This window comes from Vulpes lagopus, chromosome 20 (assembly GCF_018345385.1).
Source record: "Vulpes lagopus strain Blue_001 chromosome 20, ASM1834538v1, whole genome shotgun sequence".
Lineage (NCBI taxonomy): Eukaryota > Metazoa > Chordata > Mammalia > Carnivora > Canidae > Vulpes > Vulpes lagopus.
In genome coordinates this window covers 4,294,558-4,303,134 of record NC_054843.1, presented here as the reverse complement: position 1 = coordinate 4,303,134, position 8,577 = coordinate 4,294,558, and the positions used below count along the sequence as shown (strand labels likewise).

The following is an 8,577-nucleotide window of genomic DNA, read 5'->3' as shown; positions in this document are numbered from 1 at the left end:
ATTTTCTCCTGCCCGCTTTCTTTTTGTGTGTAAGAACACTTAACATAAGATCTTCCCCTTCACACATGTATGCACCATAGTATGCAATACGAAATTATTCACTGTAGGCACCACGCTGCACAGTAGGTCTCTAGGAGTTGTATAACTAAAGCCTTGTACCTTTAGCTAAACATCTCCCACCCACTTCCCCCTAGACCCTGGCAACCACCACCCTACTTTCTGCTTTCAGAAAGAAGGAAGTCCTGCCATATGGGACAAAATGGGTGAGCCTGGAGGATGTTTATGCTGAGTAAAATAAGCCAGACACAGAAGGACTACTATTATGTGATCCCACTTATATGAAGAATCTAAAATAGTCAAACTATCTACCTGTCTCTAAATGAGCTGGAAATGAGCCCCATGGGGTATCCAACCCATTTAACTCACATTTATTCATTCATTGAATAAATACTTCCTAAACAACAGTGATGTGCTAATCACCAAGGACAGAATAGTGAGCAAAACAGGTACAGATCAGAGCTGACAGACTGGAGGGCAACACAACGAGTGAAGAGGCATTGTAAGCTGCATGCAAGGGTGACAAAGAGTTAAGTGAGACCGTGTCACCCAGGGGAGGGATTGAGGACCATTGCAGAGAGAGGGTGGAGTCAGTTCTGATGGATGGATGATAAGAGTTGGCTGGGTCAACAAGAGATGGAGGCAGAGGGAGGGCCAGGTGGCCCAAACAGAGGAAAATCTAAGGACAAAGGCTTAGCTTAGCAGTGAGAGAGAGAGAGAGAGAGAGAGAGGAGAGGAGAGGAGAGGAGAGGAGAGGAGAGGAGAGGAGAGGAGAGGAGAGGAGAGAGAGGAGAGAGCAAGAATGGCTGCCATGGCCATGCACCAGGAGCAGTACACCATGACAGGGGTCAGAGTTCTAGAGACAAGAGTGGACGCTGGACAGGAAGGCATCCTACAGCACTAGCGAGACCATGGGGAGCCTCTGAAGGGTTTAAGCAAATTGAGACGTGATCATACCTGCATTTCTGATACAACATTCCAGCTGCAGTTTGGAGAGCATTGCAGAGGCTCATGGCTGGAAGCACAGTTGGGAGCTGTGGCAACTATCCAGATCCAAGGTGGCAGAGGAGGTAGTTTTTGAGGAAATGGAGAGAACTGGAGTATCTAGAGACACTTCTAGAAGCAACATGAGATGAAGGAGTGGATGTGGGAAGTGAGGGAGAGGAAGCACAGTCAAAGAAAACACCCAGGTCTCTGGCTTGGGTGACTTGATAGAAGATGTTACCATGTTCCCAAAGACAGAGACAGAAATTCAAGAAGGTAAAATAGCTTTAGGAAACCAGAATTCATTTTCATTTGAGGTCACACATTTGAGTTGGAGCAACCTAAGAAACCACATGGAGTTGTCCTGTGGGTGAGGGTGGCTCCCCGGAGCAGGAGCTCAGGACAGGGTCTGGGACATAGATGCACCTCGAGGAGTTATCAGGATGGGTTGCTAGTGAAATGACAGACATGCCTGAGATTGGGCCACCCTGAGGAGCCCTGACATTCAGCATCTGAGGGCAGGAGGACGATGTCATGAACACATGGAGGCACAAGAGCAGGCAGGGAGACAGGGACCAGGCGAGTGTGCAAGTGCTGAGGATCTGGGGTGAGCATCTTCTAGGGAGAGTGAGGTTCACGGTGACACAGGCTGCAGGATTCATGGACTTAGCAGCCATTTCGGGGCTAAGATGCCGGGTGATGGGGAGCTGGGGGTTGTAGGGGATGGAAGCCATGGGTGCAGGTGATTTCCCACCAAGTCTGGCTGTGAAGAACAGGGGAGGGTTCTGGAAATGACAACGTCTGAGAGGGAAAACTGGCGTGGGGTGAAAAGCCACCAGGGAGGAGGGGGAGGTTGGCATGGGTGAGGACGCCAGGGTGCAGACCGCAGAGGAAGACCATGCGTCCAGGGCCGAGTCCCTCCACCCGCACGACAAGGGGCATGGCCCAGAGGACAATAGGAGAAGAGATGGGGGCAGTGATGTAAGGAGGCGCGGGCCTCCTAAGCACCAGGGCAGGCAGACAGGGACTAGCACTGCCCAGCCCCCTGCCCTGAGCAGGCCCTGGGACACTTGTCCTCAGCTAATAGCAGGTGTCGGCAGAGCCAAGAGGGGCAAGACCCACGGGAGAGGGCAAGCGGACACGGCGTGGTTGGCTGGTGCGAGTACCCAGCAGAGGATACACGACGCGCACAGACGGGCTCCCCAGGGCCAGGCGGGCAGGTGGGCAGGGGGCGGCCCGGAGTAGCCGGGGCAGGGCACTCCCAGGGGCCTCCGAGTTGGCTCTGCTGAGGACACCGATGGCATGAAGACGGGCTCCCACATTCCCTACGGAGAATCTCCGTGAGTGACTGGAGAATGACAGGCACGCCCGTCGTCCCGGCAGGCACCGCAGCACACATCCTCTTCCAGGACTTTGGCTCCAGCACAGAATCACGAAGGAATCTTGCATCGTGCTTGTGTCCGTTTCCTAGCGCGGCCACCAACGAGTTTCCAAAATCTGGGGGACTTGAGACGACGGGACTTTATTCTCTGGTGACCCTGGAGGCCAGAGATCTGGCAGCGAGGTGCTGGCTCTTCCCGGGGGCTGGAGAATCGTCCACCGCCTGTCTCCCGGCCTCGGGCGCCTCGGCCGCCTCGGCAGTCCTGGGAGTTACGGTCGGACCGGGGACGTCCAGGCTCCCTAACGCGGTCGTCGATGGGCACGTTGGTGTCATGACCATGGAGGAGACCGTGTGTCCCCGTGGCACAGGGACCTCCGAGACCAGGTGAACTGAACCGGGGGGCTCGGGCTGGCTGGGGAGTCAGCAGAGAGGTTCTCTCCTTGACCCCACACGCCCTCCGCGTCATCCCGGGGGACAGCACTTTGACACGTCTGTGTGGGTTTCACTCCTGCCTCCACAAGTGTCCTCTCCAGAGCCGTTGTCCTTTTGGATTCAATTTCCTCACCAGTGAAAGGAGAAGGTTACATCCCCCAACTCTGGCTTCTTGCTACCCGGGGTGGGGGTGTGGGGGGTTGGGGGGCTCGTGCCTTAGGAGCTGAGATGCGAGTCACCAGAAGGAGCCTTTGGAGCTAAAGCTTGTGTCCGGCCTCATCTGAGACTCAGCAGAGGAAGCAGCATTTAGGAACGAGCCGGCCTGTAAGGGTCAGAGCAGACATTCACGGGGTATGTGATGTTCCAGAAGCAGCTCCAGGTCTGTGGGTGTGGCCAAAGGGCTTCCTCAGAGAGAGCAGGGAAGGGACCATGAGGAAGCTTTGACAACCAATACTCGGCTCAAAGCTTCGTCTGGTGTCACAGCTTCCCTGCCCTGCTCAGCCCACAGTCCTCCCGCCTGCAAATGCTGACTCACCCTCCCAACATCCACTTTGTAGGTGAAGTCATCCGTCCCCTAGAAAATCTTCAAGGTCTGGATGTGGTCCTCCCAGCTCCACATCCCAGGGACGGTGTAACTGTTTCGACTTTACCTCCCATAACCTGCGCAGGAGGATCCTTCCCTGCAGCCACCCAGCTAACGCAGGGCTACCGAATGCAGTTGCGCAGGTTTTGCACTGCACCTCTAGGGTGCATGTGTGGTAGACTGCACAAGGCATGTGCGGATGCATGTTCACTACTCACTCCCCTCCCATCGCCGCCCACCCCCACCCCCACCCGTGGCCACCCAGCAAGCTTTGTGCCTTTCTCTCTCTCTCTCTCTCTCTCTTTTAGATTTTATTTATTTATTCATGAGAGACACACAGAGAAAAGCAGAGACACAGGCAGAGGGAGAAGCAGGCTCCCTGCAGGGGAGCCCAATACGGGACTCAATCCCAAGACTCTGGGATCATGACCTGAGCCGAAGGCAGACGCTCAACCACTGAGCCACCCAGGCGTCCCCGGTTCTTTTTATTATTATTATTATTATTATTATTATTATTATTATTATTATTTCCCATGGAGAATCATACAGGAGTGTCCAGGGTGCTACAGGTCCTGGCCACACCGAGACACTAACCACGAATCACGCGAGCTCTGATCATCACGTTGGCATCTGCCCTCCCGAAGGGGGAACAGGTAAGGATGATCCTCCCCGGCGATCCCGTGTCACCAAGTTCTGAGGCAACATCTGCAGCGGGCTGTGACCTGACCGACCACATGCAAGGGCTGACTCCAAGCCCAACAGGATGCGTCATCGGAAGGAAGCGCTGTGCTTCCACGGGTGTTCGTTTTTATAAAGTCTCTCAAAAATGAAGAAAAGCAAAAAAAAAAAAAAAAAAAATGAAGAAAAGCAGAAAGAAGAATGTGTGCGAACCGTGACGGGCAAATTGTAGGAGCTCCGTTGCTCATTCCAGAGGGTGTCTCCGCTCTCAAACTGGAGGGAACTGGAACTGGGGAAATGCACTGGCTGCACACCTGATTTGCTAGAGCGTGCCCACACCAGGGACGGCGCACAACCGGTCACCGACACTGTCACCTCTGTTGGACTCCTTCAAATACCACAGCAACGGGCCAATGTCGGAGACTCGTGACTCGGGGCTGTTTCTTCTTCCGGATGTTCTAGGATTCCAAACCTTAGCGATTCGACTCCTTCTAGGAGCACATAGACTTCTGAGGAAACCAGCGTCTGCACAGAACAAACATGAAATAATCTACTGCAGACCACGGCGATCCGAGGCCTGACGCAACTTGATCTTTGGAGTGGCTCCAGTCCATCAGACCCTTAAGAGTTGGCCACCCACCTGGCCTGCTGATTGGTAAATGTGCATTTCATAGACGTTAGAGATGCAATTATGGGGAATAGCCATCCCTTTATGTACATCCTGGGAAATGGGAGAAACCCAGGGAAGTCCTTTGGGGGGATGCATATTGCAACATGCTCAAGACTCCGCCAAATTACAGCCCCAAGACGCATTCAGTAAGAGATACAATCTGCCAAGAACGGCCGTTTACATTTGCAAAACCTTCTTCAGAAGCACGAATGAGGAAGGAAGGACCCCATGCAAGCTCCACTAGTTGGGGTGGGGCTCGCCTTCCTCAACAATAACTGTGCAGGAGGCACAACCATCTGCAGTGTCGGAGCTCTGAGCTCTGTGCTCAGGTGGCACTGGGATTAGGATGTGGAGAAAGTCATTTGCAGAAACAGAGCTGGCCAGGGAGAAAAGCAAAGAAAGAGGGAAGGGAAGGGAAAAGGAAAGGGAAAAAAGGAAAGGGAAAAAAGGAAAGGAAAAAGGAAAGGAAAGAAATGGTGCTTCTTCCCTGGAGAATGAGCTGCCCCGGAGAGCCTCAGGCTGTCCCCGGCAGCTTTAGGGACTCCATACCTGCTTCTTCTCCCCTCTCCTTCCAGGCCAAACTAGCAGAGTCCGCAGCCTCAGGACACGTGTCCTTCCCATTTTATTTTGACCACCATTAAATATACATAACATAAAATCTACCATCTCGACCACTTTTCAGCGTGCGGTTCAGTAGCGTTGAGAAACGCACACCGCGGTGCCACCATCCCCGCCATCCCCACCATCCAGCTCCAGAACTCTTGGCCTGCCCCAAACTGAAACTCTGTCTCCATGAAGCACTGACTCCCCCATCCCTCCTACCCCACCCCCCCTGCACACACCTCCACCCCGGCTCATCCGATTTTACTTTCTGCCCCTACGGATCTGACTATTCCACATGCCTCATGTGGGAGGCATCACACAGCACTCGTCTTTCGGGCCTGGCTTATTTCACTCACCATCATGTCCTCAAGGTTCATTCATGCTGTGGCAGGTGTCAGTAGGTCCTTCCTTTTTTTTTTTTTTTTTTAAGATTTTATGTATTTATTCATGAGAAACACAGAGAGAGGCAGAGACACAGGCAGAGGGAGAAGCAGGCTCCACGCAGGGAGCCCGACGTGGGACTCAATCCCGGATCTCCAGGATCACACCCTGGGCTGAAGGCGGCGCCAAACCGCCGAGCCACCCGGGCTGCCCTAGATCTTCCTTTTTAAGGCTGAATGCTACCGCATTGTAAGTATAGACCATGTTCCGTTGACCCATTCATCCATCGCTGTTTATTTTGTGTGTCAACCAGGAGGTCCAACGGGAACAGAAAATGAGATCGTTGGATCACATGCAAGAAACAAAAACGGCCTCATTTGGTTTTATCTTGGACCAGCCTTGAGCATACATAGATGGGTAAATCCCCTACCCGGAGCCACAAATACCTCTTCCATCTGCCTGCAGTTTATGCCAAAGGCAGCACTGTAGGAAATTCTGTGTCCCGGATACGCCTGGGACGAAGTAACACGCTAAAGCGTGTGCTCCTCTACACGGTGGCGCAGAGTGGGGCTGCGACGGTCTGAGAAGTGGTCGCTGGTGACACAGGAGATCTGATGGCAGAGACGGAAGAGGGATGAGGGAGACTTTTCATCAAGCACTCTTCCCGGGAGAAAAGTACTTAATGGAGGCCTGTGTCAACAGAGCACGAGGGCGCAGGTGTCCCCCCTCCCCCCCCCAGCCAGGTTCCTGCAGGAAGGCGGAGCACGAAGGTGCTAGAGAAGGAAGGGAGGAAGGACAATCTCTGAGAAGCCAGGTGTGGGGTGGAGGCGCATCCTAAAAGCCACTCCTCATCTCCTACCCCAGCCCCTCAGGTGGGCCGACCCAGCCACTGAGCCACAAATAAACTTCACCTGGAACATCTAAGCCTCTGCAAGGAAATACAGCAACATGGTGCAAATGGGCTTTTTTTTTTTTTAACTCACATCAAAATAACACATAAATAGATGTGAAGGAATAGATTCAGTTATCAGCTCATACATAGGATTTTCTTATCTGCGAAACAGGAAGTGTTGGTACATTAGGGATGCTTGGAATCCCAGGGATGTATTTTAGCATTTCGGGCTGGGATGCCTTTCCTCCACCCCTCCGCCCACCCCGTGTCCCCTCCTGACACCCATACCTCGGCTTCAATGTCACCCCTTCAGAGAGCACTTCCTTGACCTGCCCACCAGCCTGTTTTATTCAACACGGCACTGACCATTGCCTAACATCTTCTTGTATCTTAGCTTATCGGCTTCCCTTTCTAGAATGTGGGCCCCGTGAGCACAAGACCCTTGCGCATCGTTCCCATTGGCCCCCTCAGCACCAGGACGGCGGCACCTGGCACATGGTCAATGCAAAAAATATCAGACTTATTCCAGTGATTTTCAGAAGGGCCCAGCGCCGACGCAGACGGGTGGTTGCCCCGTGACTTAGCCTGACAGCGAGTGGAGCACGGCGTGTGCGTCAGCGGCCGTGCATGGCCTCTCAGAGATGCGCACATCCTTCTCTGTGTGATGTTCTGGATCCTCCCCGGGATTTCTTCAAGCATCTCCTTAAAGTAAGCGCTGTGCTAAGATTTCTCAGTAGAGGGTGCTGGAGGGACACGGAGAAGCAAGAGGCTTCCTACTTCCAGCGCAGAAGGGGTGTGGGTGTCCTGAGGACCTCCAGCGGGACGTTCCCTTGAGATCCTGCAGCCCCGAGCTCTGAAGGGCCCCCCTCTCCGCCCCACGCCAGGACCTGTGCCTCCTGGGGGGTGACCTAGGGCTGGTCCAGCAGCTTCACCAGCTCTGGCCTGGCCGGAACCAGCAACCACCTTCCTGCTGCCCCGTGGCTGAACCACACCTTCTCCAGGAGATCTGAACTCCTGAGTCTGTCCTTCCTTGGCATTGCTTTAGGACATACAGTTACTCTTTTGTCACAGCCAGTGTTCTTTATATTAAATTTGCCCTGTTTCGCCCACCGTGTGGCTGCTATCATTTCACTGGACTCAGACTTTTAACCACCGAGGTCCTGCTCAAAAGCCCTGCTCAGCAAATGCCATTAGGCTGTTCTCTGCCCAGAGGGGCCACTTATTTGGCCTCAGGGCTGAGCGACTGACCTCAAAGGAGCCCACACATCAGCTGGTGGGAAACACGCGCGCCTGATGAACAAGTGCCAATCAACTAAATTAATCAATGTCTCTCTCTAGCATTTGGTGAGGAATACAAAGATCAGCCTGTCTTTAAAGACAGACTAGTCATGACAGTAGCTAACCCCTGTGGAGGGCTGACTACCCACCGGACTCCCCTCCAAGGACCTCACTTGTACTCACTAATTTAATCATCACAAGCCAGCCAGGGCTGCAGGTTGCTATTATCAAAGCCATTTTATGGAAGATGAAACAGAGACCCACAAAGGCAACGTTAAGTAGATCTAGATCAACAGTCGGTACGTGGCAGGGCGTGGGTTTGAATCCAAGCTGTCTGGCTCAAGAGGCCACATTCTTCCTTGTTTACATGAAATTAAAACCTGCACCCGTGAAGCAAGACTGTACCTTTTTAAAGGATCGCCTTCAATTAAATATGTGCATTAAGCACATTTTACTATGATTGTCTATGGAGATGGGGAATAAAGACAAGAAAGAAATGAACAGAGGAATCCCTGGGTGGCTCAGTGGTTTAGCACCTGCCTTGGCCCAGGGCATGATCCTGGGGTCCTGGGATCGAGTCCCACATCGGGCTCCCTGCATGGAGCCTGCTTCTCCCTCTGCCTGTGTCTCTGCCTCTC

General features: G+C 53.2%; 1 non-coding gene across 1 annotated transcript; it reads right to left on the bottom strand.

Annotated features, from left to right (window-relative positions):
- Nucleotides 1–3,977: 3,977 nt before the first annotated feature.
- Nucleotides 3,978–4,113, bottom strand: LOC121479621. Its single transcript, XR_005984778.1, has one exon. It is a non-coding gene; the product is annotated as a U8 small nucleolar RNA (small nucleolar RNA).
- Nucleotides 4,114–8,577: the final 4,464 nt, after the last annotated feature.